The sequence below is a fragment of the Schistocerca piceifrons genome, chromosome 11 (genome assembly GCF_021461385.2).
Source record: "Schistocerca piceifrons isolate TAMUIC-IGC-003096 chromosome 11, iqSchPice1.1, whole genome shotgun sequence".
NCBI classification, from domain to species: Eukaryota; Metazoa; Arthropoda; class Insecta; order Orthoptera; family Acrididae; genus Schistocerca; species Schistocerca piceifrons.
In genome coordinates, this window is record NC_060148.1 from 120974962 (window position 1) to 120999536 (window position 24575).

Consider the following 24575-nt stretch of genomic DNA (forward strand, 5'->3'; position numbering starts at 1 on the left):
GGTAAAAATAGACTGACATGGAGACGTTCATGGGGGATAGTTAAAAAAGTCACCAGAAAGTTTAAAAACACTGCTGGCGATTCTTAAAACACAGAGAAGACACTGAATGGACATGCACAAGTTAAAAGTCGGCCACAGTATTAAAAACACTCTAGAACAACACGCTTAAAACCCACTTGTAACTCACACAATGAAGAATAAAACTGCCAGGTGGGACCTGCCGAGGGAAAGGGCAGAGAGGATGGAAAAGGAGGGGAGGGCAAAGGGCAGCAGGGGACGCGGCGGGATGAAGAGAGTAGGGGCATCAGCGGGTACATGGAGAGGCAGGAGACACGTGGGTTGGAAGATGAAGAGGGAAGACAGGGCAGGAGGGAGTGCAGATACACTGAAAGGGGGCACAAGAGAGGGAGGGGGAGCAGGAGGGGGAAGCCACTCAGGAGGAGAGAGGGGGAGGAGTCCCTCGCCTTCACCCTGAGGAGGAGGCAGGAAGATGGGGTTAGAGTTGGTAAGAAGGGTAGATGTCAGGGCGAAGATCATCATCCGGGAGGGGTAGACGGTGGAAGTTGTGTTGGGAAAGGAGATAGAGGGTGTGGAGATGGAGAGAGGATGGGACACAACGGTAAAGGTGCGGAAACTGGTTGGGGGTGCAGAGGACCAGAGACACCAGGGGGTGAGGGGGATCAAGGCGACAGACAATATATAGTGTGGGGATGTGTTCAAGGAAAAGGAGAAGGTGGAGGAAGAGGATGAGGTTGTAGGGGATGCACATGGGGATGGAAGGCGGATGCGGAACGCGAGGCGGAGTGCATGGCGTTCGAGGATTTGGAGGGCTTTATAGAACTGGGGAGGGGCGGAAATCCAAGCTACGCTGGCATAACAGAGGATGGGGCGGATCAAGGATTTGTAGGTGTGGTGGAAGGATGCAGACCCCACGTCCGGCCGGACAAGAGTTTCAGGAGGCGGAGGTCGTTGTGATCTTTGTTTTGGATGGTAAGGAGATGGGAAGTCCAGGTGAGGTGGCGGTCGAGTGTGAGGCCAAAGTATTAGAGGGTAGGTGTGAGGTGGATAGGACGGCCATAAATTGTAAGGTAGAAATCATGGAGGCGGAAGGAGCGGGTGGTGCACCTGGGTCTTGGAGGGATTGATACGGAAGAACCACTGGTTGCACCAAGCAGTGAATTGGTCAAGGTTGGTTTGGAGGGTACGTTGAGACCGTTGTAGGGTAGGATAAAGGGCTAGGAACGCGGTGTCATCAACAAACTGGAGACGATGAACAGTTGGGGGAGATTTTGGCATATGAGCAGTGTACAGGAGATAGAGGAGAGGGGAAAGGACAGAACCTTGGTACACGACAGCAGAAGGATAGAAAGTACGGGAGTTGGAATCGTGGATATTCACATAGGAGGGACGATGGAAGAGGAAGGATGCAACGAGACGGACGAAGTTTATGGGGAGAGCATAGGTCTGAAGTTTGAAGACGAGCCCGGGATGCCAGTCATAGGCGTTCTAGAGATCAAGGGAAACAAAGATAGCGGAGCGATGGAAGTTAAGTTAGGCGGAGAGAAGATTGCTAAGGTTAAGGTGCTGGTCGTCGGCGGAGAAGGAAGGCCGGAATCCACATTGGGTAAGGGCTGGACAGGGAGCTGCCTGAGGTGATGTATAGCGATCGCACCTAAGGCTAAGGGAAGGGGATTGTCAGTGTGGTGAAGGAGATAGGGGGAGGTGCAGACAACATGGTGGGGTTGGAGGAAGGTTTCATTAAGTATGAAAGAGTCAATGTGGGAGAGGGTATGTATGAAGAGGTATTTGTTTGCAGGGAGGAGTGAATGTTGAGGTAGAGCAGTTGATACTGTTGACGCGCCAGGAGGTTGGAGGTGGGAAGGGTGCGGGAAGGGGAGAGAGGGGCTTAAACGAGGGTGTCAGGGTGGGTGAAGGTAAAGTGGGCCTGGTTGTGGGAGTAGGTGGCGTAGGTGTTTAAGTGGTAAACAGAGGGGGCAGCAAGGGAAATCTGCTGGAGTGTGTGGGGGCGCTGGAAGGGATGGATGTTCTGCAGGACGATGGTGAGGAACTGAATGATGTCTTCTGCTGTAGGGGGAAGGCAGAGGGAATTGTTAGGGTGGATGGGTGGGTCGATGGGGCGAACGGGGACACTGAGTTCAGGATTGGTGGGATGGTCTTGGCTTTGCATTTGGAGGAATAGGTGGGGTGAGGTTCATTACAAGTGTTGCAGGAAGGGGGGAGGCGATGTTGGGACACTGTTTAAGGAAGTGGGAGGTTTTACAATGGAGGCAGGTGGGTGGGTTCTTGCAATTTTGTGTGAGGTGGTCTTTGTACAGAAGACAGTGCTGGCAGCGGTAGGATTGAGGAGAGGAATGGGACGGGTCAACAGGGTGGCGGCAGTTGAAAATCAGGAGGTGGTCGACAGAGGAGGTGGACTCTGTAAATATACGCATGAGGAAAGTAGGGCAAGAGGAGTTGTAAATACGGTGGGCGGAGCAGACTTCCGGGGGGGGGGGGGGGGGCGTTCAGTTCCGCCAACACCTCAGCCTCCGTGACCACAGGGCTGAGTTTTGTGATGACAGCATTGAGGGTCGGCGGACGACAAGGCGGTTGGGGCTGAAAAGGAGAGGAGGATGTAAGGAATGGGGTAAGGGATGGAGACTTGATGAGAACAGAGTCTCTTCGAGGGATAAGTTGAGTGATGGGTGCACTGGGGATGTACTTCCGGATTTCAAGGGTGAGGGTGCGGGCATACAGGAATTTCGGATCAGGGTTGGCCAGGACGAAGGTATACAGGGAGGGGGCTGGAGAAGAGGGAGGTGGGGTGGTATCCATAGTGGGGGTCAGCGGGAGGTGGGGCGGGCAGTGGCTTTTTGAATGAGGGGGTAGAGGAGATGTCGCCACTGGTCCGCTTGGAAGATTTTTTGCGGGTGTTGCCTGGGAGGAGGGATGAGGGACTGGATGGATGGGGAGGTGGTGGGAGGTAGGGCCCTCCTGTGAGGCAGTAGCACCGGATGAGAGGGTAGGGCACTCTGTTGCTGCAACTGTGGTGCGGCAGGTGGTGACTCGGGCAGGAGAAGCAGAAGTAGTTGCAGGGGGGAGAGGGGAAAGTCGTCTTGGTGGACGACAGGAGCGGAAGGCGGGGTGGGAACAGGGGCAGGGGCAGGGGCAGGGGCAGGAGCAGCAGCAGGTGCAGGAGCAGGGGTAGGAACAAGAGTGACATACAGGTGGGGATACAATGATGAGGAGGAGATAGATGGGGAGGAGACTGTGTGTAGGGGAGGTGGATAAGGCGGGTTAATCCCAGAGGAAGCATTCCATGATGTTACAGTGGGGGCAGGTGAAGGGGAGGTGTAGATGATGGTGGTAGTTCATGATTGCAGGCAGTCCTCACGGTCGCCAGTAGACGCCGAAGTACAAAAGGAATTAAAACGGGGGGTGGCGACGAGCACTGGGCAGCGGTGAGTACAGGGAGGCTGCGGGGCGGCGGCGGCGGCGGCGGTGAGCATGAGGGACGGCGACCAGGCGGCGGCGGCAAGCACCAGGAGACGAGCACCGCCGGGCGGCGGCGGCGGCAGCCGGACGGCGGACAGCAGCGACGGCGTGCAGATGGGCAACAACACGACAGGCACGGTTGGGGCTCTTCCACGTCGAAGATACACCCTGAGAGTAGCGCAGGGAGTGCGAGTCCTCGATGATGAAGTGAGGGAATCCAACCCTCGAATCCACATTGGTCAATTTTTTTCTTTATTGTGATTTTAATACCCGTATCAAAACAGGTAGGCTGGCAGCAACACAATACGCCGCTCTTAAGCCAAAGATAGTACAATGATAAAACAGAGAAGACATATGAGTTGGAACAAAACGGCGGGAAAAAACAGTAGACACATGAACATAAAAATCATGAAGCCATTCACACTCGATGACAATCCACACTACAAACTGTTGACACGACGCACAAACACTGAAGATGTCGATGGTACTGGTGAACGATGGAGTGTGACGGTGAACACTGGACACTAAACACGACGACACACACGAGACACTAATGGCGATTATATCCGGCACTTCGAAAGTCCACGTAGCGTGTGCGAGTCCGGGACCTGCCAAGAGGGGAAGATGGGTGAGGGGGCCGAGAGGGGAGAAACAAAGACGCCAATGGCAGAGGAGATGGGAGGAGGAGTAGACAGATAGGGTAGGGGAAGCCTGGGGCAGGAGAGGGGAGAAATGGAGGAGGGAGGGAAGGGGGAGAGAAGGGAGGGAGGGTGCTCAAAGGAGCAAACACAGGAAGAGGGAGGCAGGATCAAAGTTGATAGGAGGGGTAGATGGAGGGGAGGAGGGCATCATCAGGGAGGGGGAGCTGGCGGAAGCCACGTTGGGAGAGGGTCAGGAGGGTGGAGAGATGGAGACCAGGTGGGACGTGGGAATACAGGCACGGCAGCGGGCAGGAGTGGGAGAGGATAGGTGAGACAGGCGGGTGAGGATGATCGAGTTTATGGGAGGTGTATAGGATCCATATCCTTTCAAGGAAAAGGAGGAGGTGGGGGAACGGAATGAGGTCGTACACCATCAACATGGAGGAGGGGAGACGAATGTAATAGGCGAGGTGGAGAGCATGGCGTTCAAGGATCTGAAAGGATTTATAATAGGTAAGGGGGCGGAGATCCAGGCCGGATGGGCGTAACAAAGGATAGGGCGGATGAGGGATTTATGTGGAGTATGGTGGAGGGGTCCAGACCCCACGTACGGCCAGAAAGGAGCTTGAGAAGACGGAGTTGGGAGCATGCCTTGGCTTGGATTGTCCAGACATGGGGGGGTCCAGGAGAGGCGACAGTTGAGGGTGACACCAAGGTACTTAAGGGTGGGGGTGAGGGCGATTGGACGGCCATAGACAGTTAGATAGAATTCGAGGAGGCAGAAGGAAGGGGTGGTTTTGCCTACAACGATGGCCTGGATGTTGGAGGGATTGACCTTGAGCAACCGCTGGTTGCACCAAGCGGTGAACCAGTCAAGATGGGATTGGAGAAGGTGCTGGGAGCGCTGCAGGGTGGGGGCAAGGGCAAGGAAGGCGGTGTCATTGGCAAACTGGACAATGTGGATGGGGGGTGACGGCGGCGGCATGTCCGCCATATACAAAAGGTACAGAAGGGGGCACACCAGCAGAGGGAAAAAGGTGTAGGAATCTGTGTTATGGATGGTGACGTAGGAAGGACGGAGGGAGAGAAAGGAGCCGAGCAGACGGACGTAGTTAATGGGAAGGGCGAAGGTTCGGAGCTTGAAGAGGAGGACGGAATGCCATACACGGTCATAGGCAAATTCGAGGACCAGGGAGAGGAAGATCACGGAGCGATGGGGATTAAGCTGTTCGGAAAGGAGATGAGTGAGGTGAAGGAGGAGGTCATCGGAAGAGAAGGAAGGCCGAAAGCCACACTGGGTAACGGGAAGGAGGCGGTGCTGACGGACATGCTGGTGGATGCGCCGGGTGAGGATGGATTCCAGGACCTCAAGACTGAGGTAAGGCTGATGGGATGGTAGGAGGAGACGGCGGACGGTGGTTTACCAGGTTTAAGGAACATCAGGAAATGGGAAGTTTTCCACAGGTCAGGGTAGAAGCCAGTGGACAGGACTACATTGTAGAGCCTGGCCAGGGTGGAGAGGAAAGAGACAGGAGCTTCACGAAGGTGGCGGTAGGTGACACGATCATGACCAGGAGCGGTGTTGCGTTTTGTGCGGAGTGTGGCAATGAGGTCCTGTGTAGTGATAGGGGCATTGAGTTCTGTGTGTGCAATGTTGTCCAAGTACTGGAAACCAGGTGCGAGGGAAGGGACAGAGGTGTCTGTTCCATCGCGGACATCCGGGAAGAGGGAGTAATCAGACTGGGGATCATCGGGGATGGAAAAGATATCGGAGAGGTAGGAGGCAAAGTGATTGGCCTTACTAAGGGTGTCAGGGAAGGGGTGATCAGCATAGAGAAGAGGATAGTTGGGGGAGGGTTTAGTTCTGGTAAGGCGACGGAAGGCTGACCAGAACTTGGATGAGTTTATAGGTAGGGTAGCATTTAAATGGGTGCATGTCTGTCGACAGTCCCGGCGTTTCTTAGCCGTGAGCAAATTTCGGATGTGTCGCTGGAGTTGCCGGTGGCGTCATAGTGTGTCCGGGTCACGCGTGTGGAGGAAGGCATGGTAGAGATGGCGGGATTCATGGATGAGGAGGACGGCCTGTGGGGGTAAGGTAGGATGGTGGGGATGGATGGCGACAGTAGGGACATGGGCCTCCATGGCATCAGACAAGGTGTGCTGGAGAAAGGAGGTGGCATGGGTAACATCGTCAGGGTGGTGGTAGGTGAAGGAGTGGCTATCGACCTGGGTGGAGAGGGTATCCCGGTAGGCATTCCAGTTGGCACAGGAATAGTCATGGACGTACTTTGGGGGATGGTCAATACGAGGGTCGGGGCGGCGGCGACGACCGTCTGAAACAGTGAGGAGGACATGAAGATTGTCGCTACCAACAAGCTCCAGGACATCCACCGTTATGCAGCCAAGGAGGTTAGGGGAGGAAAGGATAACATCAGGAGTGGAGTTGGATTTGGGATGGGTGTGCTGGGGAATGGGGACGAGGTCGCCTTGAAGGGAGGAGAGGAACCGATGCCACTGCCGTAACTAGGCGGCGGAATGACTATGGATGTTAAGGTCAGTGGTGATCACGTAGGAGGAGAAGGTACGGTTAATGTGGGAGGGGAAGTCGAAGGGAATAGGGGCGTTAGGGCGGACGTAGATGGTGGTGCAGGTGACAGTAAGGCCGGGGAAGAAGAGACTAAGGATCAGGTGTTCGGTGGGGTCGGGAAGGAGAGGTTGGAGACTAACTGGGACCTGGCTGTGGTGACATATGGCAGGCGGGGGTCAGGCCTTACATTTCTGAGAGTAAGTAGGATGAGGGAGGTTACAGGTATTAACAGGAAGGGGGAGTGGAGATTGGGGCACTGCCGTAAGAAGTGGGCTTGCTTACAGTGCAGGCAGGTGGGGGCCTCGTGGCAGTCAGATGTCGGGTGTGCATTATACCGCAAGCACCTCTGGCAGCAGAGGGATTGAGGAGGGGACCGGGAAGGGTCAACTTGGTAGCGTTGGTGAAAGAGAAGAGCACCCTCCTTCAGGAGACAGTCTATGGAAGAGGCGTGTTCAGTAAAGACCCGCATAAGGCAGGTGGGGCCAACGGAGTTGTGTATACAGCAAACTGCACGCACATCCAGATGGGGATGCGCCTTGAGCTCCGCCAACACCTCCTCCTCCATCATCGTCGGACTAAGCCGAGTGATCACGGCGGTGAGGGTCGGTGGGCGACGTGGGGGTTGGGGTTGGCGGGAGGGAGGCGGGGAAGGGGCAGGGGTGAGGGAGGCATTAGGGCCAAAGCGGGTGACAGGAATGCGGGAAAGGAGATCTGTGTGAAGGGTTGGGCTGGTGGAGGAGATGAGGACCGAATCACAGTGAGGAGGGAGGAGGGAGATGGGGGCACCGGGAAAATGCTGGAAAATGAAGAGGGTGAGGTTCCCGGCCTCAAGAAGGGAGGGATCAGGAAGGGAGAGGAGGTAGCGGTAGAAGGAGGGGGAGGAGGAGGGGCAGGGACGGTGGGGAGACATCCATGGCATCATCGGCTGGGGAAGGGGGACGAGGCGGAGCCTTTTTAGGAGTAGAGGAGGCAGGGGTGCCACTGGGGCGTTTGACGGCGGTGGAGGAGGTGTGGGGGATGGGAGCAACTGGAATGTGGCAGGGAGTGGCAGGTTCCGGTGCTGGAGTCAGCGCCGGAGGTGGTGAGGGCGATGGCGAAGGCGATGGTGATGATGAAGGCGAAGGGGAGAGTTGAGCGTGGGCCGTGGCCCTCTGGGCAACCACCCTAGCCGGGGCCGTGGAAACAGAAGGAGCAGAGGGAGGGAGTGGAGGGAAGGGATCAGAGGATGCATAGGAGGGGGGACCCGGGGATGGGGCAACAAATAGTGAGGGAGATGGGAGAGTGAGGAGTGGGGGAATGGCCACATTGGTCTTTTTTTTCTTTATTGTAATTTTAAGCACCTCATACAAGGCGGGCTGGCAGCAGCATTATACGCTGCTCTTCAGCCTTAAGGGGTACAATAACACGATATATAGGTGACACAGACAAGACAAAAAATGGCGGGCAAAAAAAGTAGATACAAAAACAATAAACATGAAGCCGTTCAGGCTGGACGAAAAAAACACTAACACTTGTTGACACGGCGCACAGAAGACGGACGACGGCGACGGCACACGTGAACAGTTGAGGCGTGACGATGAAAGAACACTAAACGCAGATGAAGGCACACACACGAGACACTGATGTCGATGATCTCCGGCGCACGAATGTTCACTGAGCGTGTGCAAGTACCGGGGACCTGCCAAGAGAAGAGGAGGAGGAAGGGGAGTGGGAGAGGGAGAGGGGAGAGCAGAGATGCCAGGGGCATGGGAGATAGGGGAGGGGGGAAGGGGGAGGGGAAGCCCGGGGAAAGAGGGGTGGAGGGAGCAGACGGGTGAAAAGGAAAGAGAAGGGAGGGAGGGTGTCTAAAGGAAAGGACACCGGAAGTGGGGGGGCCGGGTTAAAGTTGATAGGAGGGGTAGATGGAGGGGAGGAGGACATCATCAGGGAGGGGGAGCTGGTGGAAGCCACCTCGGGAGAGGGTAAGGAGGGTGGAGAGATGGAGACTAGGTGGGACGTGGGAATACAGGTGCGGCAGCGGACGGGGGTGGGAGAGGATCGGGGAGACGAGCGGGTGAGGAGGATCGAGTTTACGTGAGGTGTACAGTATCTGTATCCTTTCAAGGAAAAGGAGGAGGTGGGGGAAGGAGATGAGACCGTACAGGATCCGCGTGGGGGAGGGGAGACGGATGCGATAGGCGAGGCAGAGAGCATGGCGTTCAAGGATTTGTAGGGATTTATAAAAGGTAGGGGGGGCGAAGAACCAAGCCGGATGGGCATAACAAAGGATAGGGCAGATGAGGGATTTATAGGTGTGGAGGATGGTGGAGGAGCCCAGACCCCACGTACGGCTGGAGAGGAGCTTGAGGAGACTGAGTTGGGATCGTGCCTTGGCTTGGATTGTCCGGAGGTGGGGAGTCCAGGAGAGGTGACGGTCGAGGGTGACGCCAAGGTACTTAAGGGTGGGAGTGAGGGCGATAGGACGGCCATAGATGGTGAGATACAAATCAAGGAGGCGTGAGGAAGGGGTGGTTTTACCTACAATGATCGCCTGGGTTTTCGAGGAATTGACCTTGAGCAACCACTGGTTGCACCAAGCGGTGAACCGGTCAAGATGGGATTGGAGAAGGTGTTGGGAGCGCTGCAGGGTGGGGGCAAGGGCAAGGAAGGCGGTGTCATCGGCAAACTGGAGAAGGTGGACGGGGGGTGACGGCGGCGGCATGTCCGCCGTGTACAAAAGGTACAGAAGGGGGGAGAGAACGGAGCCTTGGTGCACACCGGCGGAGGGGAAAAATGTGTAGGAATCTGTGTTATGGATGGTGACATAGGAAGGACGGAGGGAGAGAAAGGAGCCGATCAGACGGACGTAGTTAATGGGAAGGGCGAAGGTTTGGAGCTTGAAGAGGAGACCGGAATGCCATACGCGGTCATAGGCTGTTCGGAAAGGAGATGAGTGAGGTGAAGGAGAAGGTCGTCGGAAGAGAAGGACGGCCGAAAGCCACACTGGGTAACGGGAAGGAGGCGGTGCTGGCGGAGATGCTGGTGGATGCTGCGGGTGAGGATAGATTCCAGGACCTTGCTGAAGACCGAGGTAAGGCTGATGGGGCGGTAGGAAGAGACGGCGGACGGCGGTTTGCCGGGTTTAAGGAACATGAGGATGCGGGAGGTTTTCCACAGGTGGGGGTAGTAACTGGTGGACAGGACTACATTGTAGAGTCTGGCCAGGGTGGAGAGGAAAGAGACAGGAGATTCACAAAGGTGACGGTAAGTGACACGATCGTGACCAGGAGCGGTGTTGCGTTTTGTGCGGAGGGTAGCAATGAGATCCTGTGTAGTGATAGGGGCATTGAGTTCCGTGTGTGCAATGTTGTACAAGTACTGAAAACCAGGAGCGAGGGGAGGGACAGATGTGTCAGTTCGATCGCGGATATCCGGGAAGAGGGAGTAATCGAACTGGGTATCATTGGGGTTGGAAAATACATCGGAGAGGTAGGAGGCAAAGTGATTGGCCTTACTAAGGGTGTCAGGGAAAGGGTGATCATCATGGAGAAGAGGATAGTTGGGGTAGGGTTTAGTTCCGGTAAGGCGACGGAGGGCTGACCAGAACTTGGACGAGTTGATAGGTAGGGTATCAGTTAAACGGGTGCATGTCTGTCGCCAGTCCCAGCGTTTCTTAGCCGCGAGCAAATTACGAATGTGTCGCTGGAGTTGCCGGTGGCGTCATAGTGTGTCCGGGTCACGCGTGCGGAGGAAGGCACGGTAGAGACAGCGGGATTCACGGAGGAGGAGGACGGCCTGTGGCGGTAAGGTAGGACGGTGGGGGTGGATGGCGACAGTAGGGACGTGGGCATCCACGGCCTCAGACAAGGTCTGCTGGAGAAAGGAGGCGGCATGGGTGACATCATCGGGGTTGTGGTAGGTGAAAGAGTGGCTATCGACCTTGGTAGAGAGGGTATCCCGGTAGGCATTCCAGTTGGCACGGGAATAGTCATGGACGTACTTAGGGGGAGGGTCATGATGAGGGTCGGGGCGGGGGCGACGACCATCGGAAACGGTGAGGAGGACAGGGAGATGGTCGCTACCAATAGGCTCCAGGGCATCCACCGTTATGCGGCCAAGGAGGTTGGGGGAGGAGAGGATAACATCGGGAGTGGAGTTGGATTTGGGACGGGTGTGCTGGGGGATGGAAATGAGGTCACCTTGAATGGAGGAGAGGAACCGATGCCACCGCCATAACTGGGCAGCGGAACGACTATAGATGTTGAGGTCGGCGGCGATCACGTAGGAGCAGAAGGTACGGTCAATGCGGGAGAGGGAGTCGAAGGGAATAGGGGCGTTGGGGAGGACATAGATGGTGGCGCAGGTAACGGTAAGGCCGGGGAAGAAGAGACTAAGGATCAGGTGTTCGTTGGGGTCGGGAAGGAGAGGTTGGAGCCGAACGGGGATCTGGCGGTGGTGCCCAATGGCAACTCCGCCACGCGCAATCGGGAGGGGATTATCGGAGTGGTGGAGGAGGTAGGGCGAAGTGTGGACGGTGTGGTGGGGTAGGAGAAAGGTTTCATTAAGGAGGAAGGCATCCACGCAGTGGGTGGCAAGAGTATGCAGGAAGAGGTTGTTGTTGGCGGGAAGGGAGCGGATGTTGTTGAAAAGGATACGGTGCTGCCGCGCCATGACAGGGATTTAAACAAAGGTGTCAAGACGGGAGAAGGTGAAATGGGCCTGGTTGTTCGAGTAGGTGGCGTACATTTTGAGTTGGAAAACGTAACGGGCGGCGAGGGAGATCTGTTGGAGGGTGTGTGGGCCCTGAAAAGGATGAACATTCTGAAGGACAATGGTGAGGAATCTGATGATGTCCTCAGCGGTAGGGGGTGGGCAAAGGGAGTTGCCGGGAGGGGTGGGGGCGTCCAGAGGGCGGACAGGAACGGTGAGTTAAGAAGTGTTAGGAGGGGGTCGGGCCTTACACTTCTGGGAGTAGGTGGGATGAGGGAGGTTACAGGTATTACAGGAGGGGGGGGGACTGGAGATTGGGGCACTGCTGTAAAAAGTGGGCTTGCCTTCAGTGCGGGCAGGTGGGGGCCTCGCGGCGCTCAGATGTTGGGTGCGCATTATACCGCAAGCACCTTTGGCAGCGGAGGGATTGAGGAGGTGAACAGGAGGGGTCAACTTTATAACGCTGGTTAAAAAGGAGGGCACCCTCCTTCAGGAGACGGTCTATGGAGCGGGCGTTCTCAGAAAAAACCCGCATAAGGCAGGTGGAGCCGGCAGCGTTGTGGATGCGGCGAACCGCACGCACCTCCAGATGGGGATGGGCCTGAAGCTCCGCCAACACCTCCTCCTCCGTGATCACTGGACTGAGCCGAATGATCACGGTGGTGAGGGTCGGCGGGCGACGCGGGGGTTTGTGGTTGGCGGGAGGGAGGTGGCAAAGGGGCAGTGGTGAGGGAGGCATGAGGGCCAAAGCGGGTGACAGGGATGCGGGAAAGAAGGTCTGTGTGGAGGGTAGGGCTGGGGGAGGAGATGAGTACCGAATCACGGCGAGGAGTGAGGAGGGAGATGGGGGCGCCAGGACAATTCTGGCGAAGGAAGAGGGTGAGGTTCCGGTCTTCAAGGAGGGAGGGATCCGGACAGGAGAGGAGGTAGCGGTAGGAGGAGGGGGTAGAGGAGGAGGAGGAGGGGGCAGGGACGGGCGGGGAGACATCCATGGCATCAGGGGTGGGGGAAGGGGGACGAGGCGGAGCCTTTTTGGGAGCAGACGAGGCAGGGGTGCCACTGGGGCGCTTGACGGCGGTGGAGGAGGTGTGGGGGATCGGAACAACTGGAATGTGGCGGGGAGTGGCAGGTCCCGGGGCTGGAGTCGGCGCTGGAGACGGTGAGGGCGATGGCGAAGGCGATGGTGAAGCCGATGACGAAGACGATGAAGGTGAAGGGGAGAGTGGAGCGGGGGCAGTAGCCCACCGGGCGCCCACCCTAGCGGGGGCCGCAGAAACGGAAGGAGCACAGGAAGGGAGTGGAGGGAAGGGATCATAGGAGGCGCGGGAGGGAGGAGCCGGGGACGGGGCGACAAATGGGGAGGGAGATGAGAGAGTGAGGAGTGGGGGGATGGACTGAGGGGGGAGTGAAGCGGCACACCACGTGATAGTGATGGCAGCAGCGGAGGGGTAGGTGTAGATAATAGCAGTGGTGGTGGCTGTAAAAGAGGTGGTGGGGGTTGACGTGATGATAATGGGCAAAAAAACACAGTACTAGACAAAGGAGCAAACGAGAGACACAGAGGAGAGAGGGTCGGAGAATGACGAAGGAGACTGGGGCCTAAGCCCCACTCTGCTACCGCTGGGGGGGGGGGGGGCGACCCAGCTGGCTGGCTGGCTGGTAGGGACGCCTCTCCTGCTGCTGCTGCCGCTGGCTGCGACTGCTGGTGGCGGGGACCGCTGCTGGCTGCTGGCTGGGGCCGGCGCAGGCGAGGACCGCTGCGTGCTGCTGACGGGGACGCTGCTGGCTGCTGGCGTGGACCACTGCTGGCTGCTGGCGGGGACTGCTGCTGGTGAGGACCGCCGCTGGCAGGGACCGCTGCTGGCTGCTGCACATCGACGGGCTGGCTGGCTCGCTGGCGGGAACCTGCAACACCTATCACTTCGATCGGTAGCAGAAGAGCACAAATCGAAGGACGGTATTCAACTGAATGACCGCCGTAGATGCCACATTGGTCAACCATTACTGATTGTATACAGCATTCGTCAGAGAATGCATCAACGAGTTTGATGTATTCTTGTAGCAAATCGCTCAAGCGCAAGATGATTCATAGGAATGTAATCAAATAATTAAAAATATATACCTATTGGCCTGAGCTTTAATTCAACTATTCTCCCTTGAAACGTTGAACTGCGGAAAAAACTCGACTGCCACAATAGGCTATTATCGAACGGCCACGGCACTTTTGCTTGGCGCCACCAACAGATGACAGCGCGGTAGCTGCTCTTGCAGTTACTGCAGTGTTTGTTCGTGGGAGTGAAATTTTTAACGTTAGTTTAAAAGGAAAAAAAAGCGAGCTGAATGTGTGAATTAGGGTCTTCAACGTGTCCGATAGGTAAAGATGACAGACTAGCGTCGTATGTACGAGGTGCATTCAAGTTCTAAGGCCTCCGATTTTTTTTCTAATTAACTACTCACCTGAAATCGATGAAACTGGCGTTACTTCTCGACGTAATCGCCCTGCAGACGTACACATTTTTCACAACGCTGACGCCATGATTCCATGGCAGCGGCGAAGGCTTCTTTAGGAGTCTGTTTTGACCATTGGAAAATCGCTGAGGCAATAGCAGCACTGCTGGTGAATGTGTGGCCACGGAGAGTGTCTTTCATTGTTGGAAAAAGCCAAAAGTCACTAGGAGCCAAGTCAGGTGAGCAGGGAGCATGAGGAATCACTTCAAAGTTGTTATCACGGAGAAACTGTTCCGTAACGTTAGCTCGATGTGCGGGTGCGTTGTCTTGGTGAAACAGCACACGCGCAGCCCTTCCCGGACGTTTTTGTTGCAGTGCAGGAAGGAATTTGTTCTTCAAAACATTTTCGTAGGATACACCTGTTACCGTAGTGCCCTTTGGAACGCAATGGATAAGGATTACGCCCTCGCTGTCCTATTTTCGAGGTACGATTTTAACCAGTTCCCTACAGGTCCTGTAATTCCATAATGACAGGCCTTCTTGAAGAGTATCTGGTGATCTATACAGTCGAACGCCTTTGATAGGTCGCATAAGACACCAATTGGCAGCCTCTTGCTGTTTATAGACTCTAGAACATCATTTGTGAATGAGAAAATTGCGTTATCTATTGAAACTCCCTTTTGAAAACCAAACTGCTGACTGTTAAATGTTGTGCCTATCTGCGACTCCGCATCTCCGCCATGTGGTGAGTAGCAACTTTCCTTCCATATTGTTGTACTGTAAATTTAATTTTATGCTACTGCTTTCACGAGTGGTTTCAAAATGAATTTATTACATTTTATGCCTAATTTTACTGTTATTTTGGACTATAGTTTGTTTTAGGCATTACGAGATCATGGGTGTTTGGAATGTCGGATCATGTCTAGGAAAAATGTGATATTGCTTTCAATATATCACTTAAAATAATGGGTGATTAAAATCATATGTCCCATTGGTTCCAAAGTGAAACCACCTGCTTAAAACAATTGACTGTTTACTTTTTACCCATTTCTTCTTATACTCATTGCTTACTATGATAATAGAGATTAATTATATGAAAAATGTTTAAAAATTATATTCCAAAGTCAAACCACCTCCTGAAAACAATTCATTGTTTGCATTTGCTGATTTCTTGTCATATTTGTTGCTCATGACAACGATAAAGGTTAATTTTGTGAAAAAAATTTGAAATAGTTTTTTCTTATTGTTGGAACTGATGAGAAAATAGTCCAAAATTGCTCATACAAATGTTCTGTAAGCCACTCCTTTCATGGATCAATCAAATATCCTTACTATTTTTTGATGAATTTCAGCCTGGCATCAGGGTTTCCTACATTTAATTTTATATGGTCAATCCAGTTTAGGTCATTGTGAATGTTTGGTCTGTGGTATGTCAAGCTTGTTGATTTTTCTGGTGGTTTGTCAACAGTAGTGTAATTGGACAGTAGTGAATCTCTCTAGCTATTTACACACAGCATGTTGTTATTTGCATTCTGGGCCAACTGCAAGTCTGTACACCAATAACGGATTCATCGCAAGACTTCTTGCACTTTACTACAGCTTTCTGGCATTTCGACCTTCTTACAGAGAACAGTGTCATCTGAAAACAGTCTCACAGAGCAACTGGCATTATACAGTAGATCTTGATTGTATACTGTAATTAGTAAACATCCTTGGAGTTTTAGTAGCTGCTTATGGCAGGTGCTCTGTCGCATATTGGTGTGGATCCAATTGAGTCTGTTAGCAGATGGGATTATACTAGGTACAGCCTTCCCCTCAGATAAAAACTCAATGGTAAACTGGCTGGGCTAGTAGCAGGGGACTTAAAGGGGAGGGGGGGTCACTCTCATGAGTGGCAAAACACCAGTGCTTACTGGTGTCACAGCAGCACATTTTTTTAGGACAGGAAAGTCAGAAAGAAATAGTTTTAAGAGAAGTTAGGATGGAAATAGACCTTCAGTTTAAGAAAGACACTGCATCAGCACAAACAGTTGTTGGTAAAAAAATTTCAGCAATCAGCAGAAATTTTATTTCCAACCACTTACAAAGGGCTGACAGATAAAAACTGAACGCCCACCACAATGGGACCACGCAATGGTTCCATTCAAAAGTAATCACCTCACAAATCAAGACATCTATATATGTACTCAGATGGTATCTGTTCTTTCAGACATGTCCGAAAGAACAGATACCATCGGTCACCATGCAGCTCGTTAGAATGAAATTGTAATGAAATGTACACCCTTAGCTGCTTACAGGCATTGACATACGTCAACGGGGACAGATGAAAATGTGTACCCCGACCGGGACTCGAACCCGGATCTCCTGCTGACATGGCAGACGCTCTATCCATCTGAGCCACTGAAGACACAGAGGATAGTGCGACTACAGGGATTTATCTCTGGCACACCTCCCGCAAAACCCACATTCTCAACGTATTGTCCCGCACTACATTCGTAGTGCCCCCACCCATTATACTCATTTCTTACGTTGCGTTGCCGATTCCCGTAAGAGTTCGGGCACTGTTTGTGCATTCGCACAGAAGAAGAAGATGGTCAAGTGACCGGTGAGCCTTAACTTCTTCTGTGCGAATGCACAAACAGTGCCCGAACTCTTAGGGGAATTGGCAATGCGCCACGAGTAATGAGTATAATGGGTGGGGGCACTACGAATGTAGTGCGGGACAATATGTTGAGAATGTGGGTTTCGTGGGAGGCGTGCCAGATATAAATCCCTGTAGTCATGCTATCCTCTGTGTCCTCGGTGGCTCAGATGGATAGAGCGTCTGCCATGTAAGCAGGAGATCCCGGGTTCGAGTCCCGGTCGGGGCACAGATTTTTTTATCTGTCCCCATTGACATATGTCAATGCCTGTAAGCAGCTAAGGGTGTTCATTTCATTGTAATTTCAAGACATCTATCACATTGGCAGAAAAGATCATCAATTCACGTTTCACAGAACAGTCGGCCGCTGACATATCCACAACCTCACCCTCTTGCACTTCCTAGGCTGACTGAAACTGATGTCCACACGTATTTCTTCAGGTCATCAAAGATGTGAAAATCACAGAGTCAATTCAGAGAACCATAGCCTTCATCTGATTGGAGGTGTGGGGATGGGTGTTATCGTGCAATAGGACGATTCAATCAGACAGCATTCCTTGATATTTTGATGTTATAGCACGTCACAGTTTTGGCAGAGTGTCTTCCTGGCATTGCACATTGATTGTGGTTCCACACTTGAGGAACTCGACACGCAGAGGACTCAAGGAGTTGAAGGAGGAGGTTATCGTGACCTTACTGGAAATTGTGTGAACAGCTTTGGATTTCTTAGGCAGGGGAGACATGGGATTTTTCCACTGTCTGTTTCACAATTTGCTCTCTGGCTGGAATCAACCTGCTGCACAATAATGCCTGCCGCCACACCACCAATCGTACCAAAGCTGTGCCTCAACAATTTGGTTGGGAAATACTGCAACATCCTGAATACAGTCTGAATCTTTTGCAGTAAGATTTTTACATCTTTGGCAATGCCTTAACAAGTTTGGTGATTACTTAACCATTCCACGCGTTCAGTTTTCGGACCCCTTATATATTTAAGTCATCATATATTTGAGCACTAACAACTAAAATTAATGAACTACAGTACTTATCTGCTTTGGTGAATAACAGTCATCAAATCCATCTGACATAATTTATCTCTATGAACATTATGTGCCCACTGATATATAAGTGTTAAGTGCAACAGGATTTAGATTAGTCTCTTGCTTCTGTAGAGCAGAAATGGAAACAGAAGGAGCTGCTGCATTCATCAGGAATTGTCATCTGCCTGAAGCAGCTTGTGGAAGCATGCAGGACAGAACTAGAATTTCATAATAAATCATTTATGATGGTAAGGGTGTACTGAACGCTACAGGGTAATTTTAATCTGTTCATAGATCACATTGATGTTCTATAGGCCTATGTAACAGCAATAAAAAAAGATAAACCGTGATTCTGATAACTTTAATGTAGATTCTCTTAAAGACTTGTCCAGTAAGGATTTATCAGTTAGTAACACTATCATTCACGTAATCCACACTGTCGACTTCCAAAATAGGGCAGCTAATTGCTCAAACACAGCTATTGATAACAATGCACTATTAATATTATCTGCTGGGTCATTTATATACAACAGGAACAGCAAGGTCCCAACACAATTTCCGCTCATCTGAAGATACTTCTACATCTGACAATAAAATTCTATGACTTCTCTACCAAAAAGTCCTCAATCCAGTCACAAATTTCACTCGACACCCCATAAGATCGTAGTTTTGATAATAAGCATAGGTGAGTTACTGAGTCAAATGCTTTTCAGAAATGAAGCAACACAGCATCTTCCTGACATCCTTGATCCAAAGCTTTCAGTAGGTCGTGGGAGTAAAGAGTGAGTTGGGTTTCACATGACTCATGTTTTTGGAATACATGGTGGTTGGCAGTGAGGAGATCATTCTGTTAAAGATGCCTCATTATGTTAGCGTTCAGACTATGTTCTAATATTCTAAAACAGATCAATGTGTGGGATATGGGACAGTAGTTTTGTGGTACACTTCCACTACCCTTCCCATATACATGTGTGACCTGCGCTTTTTTTCCAAGAACTGAGCGAGGATTTTTGTTCGAGGAATCTGCGATATATGAAAGTTAGACGAGAGGCAAACTCGGATGCGAGTGCAGTCAGACCTGCAGCGAGGAGGAGAGGAGACGAGGATGAAGGGAGAGATGTCAGAGAGAGTAGCTCAGGGATAAAGTGCACTGCCAGCTTCAGTGCAGAAATGACACTGGCACAGTTAAAAGTAAAGATAGATTAGAAGGAAGAGGAATGAATAGTACAGTTAGGAACTATGACAGTGTAAGGGGTGGACAGAAAGAGGGCAGGTAGGTAAGAGAGTGAAGGTGGACAATAAAAGAAGAGAAAAGCTCAGTGAAAAACATGAGGAGGAGGGATGTGTTATTGAAGATTAAGATCAGGATAGGATGGTGTCGAAATGTGAGGATGTCACAGATGGGCAGCTCCAAACTATGGAGTCCAGGAAAACAGTACCAGGTGGGGACTGGAGGGGGGAGAGGGGGGGAGGGAGATCCAAATGGCCTGTGTTGTGTAGCACCCTTGAATCATGTGGTGGAGTATATTGAGCAACCAGGTACTGGATGTCCCAAAGGCAGAAACTTCTTCCATGCAAATTTGTATGCTCCACCAGTTTAGTGATGGTCAGGTATGTATATAACACAGTGCAGTGGACACAAGTTAATTGATAAACAACATGCACGGTTTTGCATGTAGATCTGCCTTTGATATTGTAGGATTTACTAACGGTGGAACTGGAGTAGGTGGTGGTCGGTTGGTGCACGGAGAAGGATTTACACTATGACAATCACAATGGCAGGAACACTGGAGTGCAGGTAATGGTTTGGGAATGTCATATAGTCTGACTAGGATGGTACGGAGATTAGGAGGGCGTTAGAAGGTGACACTGGTTGGTGCGAGAAAGATATAAGGGAGAGAGGATACCATTTCAGGGCTCAACTTGAAAAAGTTGTAGCTGTGGCCTCATAAAGTAATACCCAATATTTGAGGCTGACTGCTGAGTGAATCCACTGCTCCCAAAGTACATTATCCACAAGGTCCATGACGATAAGATGTGAGATATTAGGGCTTGTATTGACATTTTTAGGCAGTTGTTTTTTCCTCACTCTATTTGCGAGTGGATTAGTACAGGAAATTACTAGTATGATAAAAGCTACCCTCTTTCGTGCTCTGTGCAGTGATTTGAGCAGAGTGTATGTAGATGTAGCAAGTATAGAAGCATTTGAGGCCTGGGTGGTCCTGGGCACGAAGAGGGGTCCGTCGTCACTCTTTTGTAATTGAGAACTGCATTAACGAGAGGGAGAGAGTATGAAATTGCCCAGGAGATTTGTTTGTGAATAAAATCTGTGAGGTAGCTGTAGTTGAGGACAGTCTGTGAGAGACTGTCAGTGTCAATGTATGTGTTGATGGATTTTGTTGTTGTTGTTGTTGTTGTTGTGGTCTTCAGTCTTGCGACTGGTTTGATGCAGCTCTCCGTGCTACTCTATCCTGTGCAAGCTTCTTCATCTCCCAGTACCTACTGCAGCCTACATCCTTCTGAATCTGGTTAGTGTATTCATCTCTTGGTCTCCCTCTACGATTTTTACCCTCCACGCTGCCTTCCAATACTAAACTGGTGATGCCTCGATGTTTCAGAACATGTCCTACCAACCGATTCCATCTTCTAGTCAAGTTGTGCCACAAACTTCTCTTCTCCCCAATCCTATTCAATACCTCCTCATTAGTTATGTGATCTACCCATCTAATCTTCAGCATTCTTCTGTAGCACCACATTTAGAAACTTCTATTCTGTTCTTGTCTAAACTATTTATCGTCCACGTTTCACTTCCATACATGGCTACACTCCATACAAATACTTTAAGAAATGACTTCCTGACATTTATATCTATACTCGATGTTAACAAATTTTTCTTCTTCAGAATCGCTTTCCTTGCCATTACCAGTCTACATTTTATATCCTCTCTACTTCGACCATCATCAGTCATTTTGCTCCCCAAATAGCAAAACTCCTTTACTACTTTAAGTGTCTCATTTCGTAATCTAATTCCCTCAACAACACCCGACTTAATTCGACTACATTCCATTATCCTCATTTTCCTTTCGTTGGTGTTCATCTTATATCCTCCTTTAAATACACTGCCCATTCCGTTCACCTGCTCTTCCAAGTCCCTTTCTGTCTCTGACAGAATTACAATGTCATCAGCGAACCTCGAAGTTTTTATTTCTTCTCCTTGGATTTTGATACCTACTCCAAACTTTTCTTTTGTTTCCTTTATTGCTTGCTCAATATACAGATTGAATAACATCAGGGATACAGGGATAGGCTACAACCCTGTCTCACTCCCTTCCCAACCACTGCTTCCCTTTCATACCCCTCGACTCTTATAACTGCCATCTGCTTTCTGTACAAATTGTAAATAGCCTTTTGCTCCCTGTATTTTACACCTGCCACCTTCAGAATTTGAAAGAAAATATTCCAATCAACATTGTAAAAAGTTTCTCTAAGTCTGCAAAAGCTAGAAATGTAGGTTTGCATTTCCTTAATCTTTCTTCTAAGATAAGTCGTAGGGTCAGTATTGCCTCACGTGTTCAAACATTTCTACGGAATCCAATTTTGTGGTGGAGCAGATATTTTTGCTGCAGGTGTGAGTGTTTATCAGAGATGAGAGTATTGTCACGAGTGCCCCAGGGAAGTGTAATCAGACTGCTGTTGTTTTCTATACACATAAATGATTTGGCGTACAGGAGGGGCATCAATCTGCTGTTGTCTGCTGATGATGCTGCAGTGTATAGTAAAGTGTAAAAGCTGAATGACTGCATGAAGATTCAAGATGACTTAGACGAAATTTCTATTTGGTGTGATGAATGACAGCTAGCTCTAAATGTGGAAAAATGTAAGTTAATGAGGATGAGTAGGAAGAACAAACCTGTAATGTTCAGATACAGTATTACTAGTGACCTGCTTGATACACTCCAGTCAATTAAATATCTGGTCATAATGTTGCAAAGCAATTTGAAATGGAATGTCATATAAGGTTTGTGGTAGGGAAGGCGAATGGTCAACTTCAGTTTATTGGGAAAATTTTAGGAAAGAGTGATTCACCTGTGAAGGAAATCACATACAGGATGCTGGTGTGACCTATTCTTGAGTACTATTCAAGTGTTTGGGACCTGTACCAGGTCAGATTGAAGGAAGACATTGAAGAAATTCAGAGATGGTCTTCTGGATATGTTACTGGTAGGTTGGAACAACATGTAAGTGCTACGGTGATGCTTTGGGAACTCAAATGGGAATCCCTGGAGGGAAAGCAGCATTCTTTTCGAGAAATACTATTGTGAAAATTTAGAAAACTTGCATTTGAGACTGAGTGCCGAATGGTTCTACTGCCAGCAACATACATTGCATGTAAGGACCAAAGAGATAAGATATGAGAAATTAGGGCTCATACAAAGGCGTACAGACAGTCGTTTTTCCTTGCTCTATTTGTGAGTGAAACAGGAAACAAAATGATTGGCAGTGGTACAGTGTACCCTCCACCACACACCATACGGTGGCTTGTGGAGTATCTCTCTAGATGTAGATGTAGATGCAGATGCCTGGGTTGTAGCGAAGGGAGCATTTGATGTAGACAGGGTGGCAGCTTTCATAAAGTGTAGGTATTGTTGGTTTTATATGGACTGAGGTTTGGATGTGAGCTTCAGTGAGGCAGAAGTCAGCATGAAAGGAATTTTCTTTGGGTTTGAAAAAAGACCAGGTGAATTTGATTTGGGAAAATTAGTTAAGTTTTTGCAGGAAGAGGAGGGGAAATTGTTCTTCACCACAAGTCCAGACCACAAAGATGTTGTCGGTGAATATGTGTAGAATCAGGTGGGGGGGGAGCTTATAGGTTTTGGGGAATGCCTCTTTCATGCACCCATGAAAAGGTTGTCATAGGAATGGGGTGCCCTGGTCCCCATGGCTTTGCCTCTGATTTGTTTGCAGGTCTGGTCCTCAGACGTGAAGTAGTTATGGGTAGGGCCGGAGCTGGCTTGTGTGACAATAAAGGAAGTTTTAGAAAGACTTTCAGGCAACTGTTGGAAGAGGCGGCATTCTAGGACAGAGAGACCATGTGTATGTGGGTATCAGTGTAAAGCAAAGTTGTGTTGATGGTACATAACAAGGATAGCACCCTGTGGGAGAGCATTGGAAATAAATTGGACACATTTCAGGTGGTGATTGGTGTAGGAGTTGGACACAACTATTGCAGTATTTGAGCAATTGGCTACACAGGTTCTTAAGATGGTGAGAGGTTTTGTTCAAGTTCATGGCTGGCTTCAAGGAGAACCACACTGAGTGTGTTAGCACATTAAGGGGCTGAGAGGTAGGATTTTCAAGAGAGAAAGCAGCTGTCGGGAATGGCAGTTTGGAAGGTAGTTTATTTGTCAAGGGCAAGGTGGGTAAGGAGTACAGATTTATCAGTCTGGAATTTAAGGAGGGAATGGTAGAATAAAGTGTCACATCCAAAGATGGGTCTTGGCCTTTGGGAACAGAAACAAAGGTTAAGCATGTTGGGAATGAGCATCTCACGGGGAGCATGCAAGGGATAAGTGCCTGCAGGTGCACTATTCTCTGTGCCCTCGGTGGCTCAGATGGATAGAGCATCTGCCGTATAAGCAGGAGATCCCGGGTTCAAGGTCCAGTTGGGGCACACATTTTCAACATGTCTCCAATGAAGTATATCAACGCCTGGTTACAGCTAGGGTGTCCACTTAATTATCATTTCATTCTATCAAAGCTGCATGGTCATCTACGGTAACTGTTTTTCCGGGAACAGATACTACCGTCATATATAGTTAAAAAATATGGCTTCCTGGCCATCAACCTTCTTGTGTGAACGCACACACTATGCCCGAACATGTACGGGACTTGGTAGATTAATCTGACATGAGTAATGAGAATGATGGACAAACATCTATTAGGCGCACTACGAATGTAGTGGTGTGGACATGTTGGGAATGTGCATCTCACGGGGAGCATGCAAGGGATAAGTGCCTGCAGGTGCACTATTCTCTGCGCTCTCGGTGGCTCAGATGGATAGAGCATCTGCCATGTAAGGAGGAGGTCCCAGGTTCGAGTCCCAGTCAAGGCACACATTTTCAACATGTCCCCAATGAAGTATATCAACGCCTGGTTGCAGCTAGGGTTTACATTTAATTATCACTTGATTGTGGAATTAATCAGGCCATAAAAAGGAGTAATTTTGCTGTAGTGTTTCTAGAACAGTTTTGACATCTTGTGCTGAATTTGAGAGCATTATCTTTATGAACAATCAGTAAATCACTCAGAGCATATTTCCTGACGGACGTAAATATGCTGTCACACCAATCTAGAAACTGGACAAACACAGAAAATCACTTTTAATTACAGAACTATATCACTCCTTCCAGGCTTTTCAAAAGTGATTGAGAAAGTGGCATGTGATAGAATACGGACTCAATTAACTGAAGAGAACTTGTTAACTGCCTCCCAGTTTGGTGTTTATAAAGGATTATCCACACACAAAGCAATACAAGGCCGCGGAAATAAAGTCTTAGCTAGCGGAGCTAAACAAGAAAAAAATCTTATTCTCATATTCTGTGATCCAACCAAACCCTTTGATTGTGTGGAACGCAAAGTTATACTTTTCAAAATAAAGCATTACAGCATTAATGGTGTCTCTTTTGCATGGATGGGACGTTACCTTCATGACAGGAACAGACTGTACCTCAGGCTTCAAAATAACTTCAGAATGGAGGAACATAACACATGGAGTGCCACAATGATTGGTACTAGGCCTGCTCTTGTTTCTAACCTACAAACACTGATCAGCCAGACCATTATGACCACCTGCCGAATGGCTGGTTGGTACCTCATCTGCACACACAAGTTACCTAATTCCTGTAAGGAAGGTGATGAGCTCTGATGCCAGTTTCAGTCACATCCCAGATGGGTTTGGTTGGGTTCACATCTCGAGAGTTGGGGGGCCAGCATATCAATTGGGACTCGCCACTGTATTCCTTGAAACACTGTGT

At 50.2% G+C, this 24575-nt stretch overlaps 1 non-coding gene across 1 annotated transcript; it reads left to right on the forward strand.

Annotated features, from left to right (window-relative positions):
- Positions 1-16656: 16656 nt before the first annotated feature.
- Trnat-ugu lies at positions 16657-16730 on the forward strand. The gene has a single exon. It is a non-coding gene; the product is annotated as a tRNA-Thr (tRNA).
- The last annotated feature ends 7845 nt before the right edge of the window (positions 16731-24575 follow it).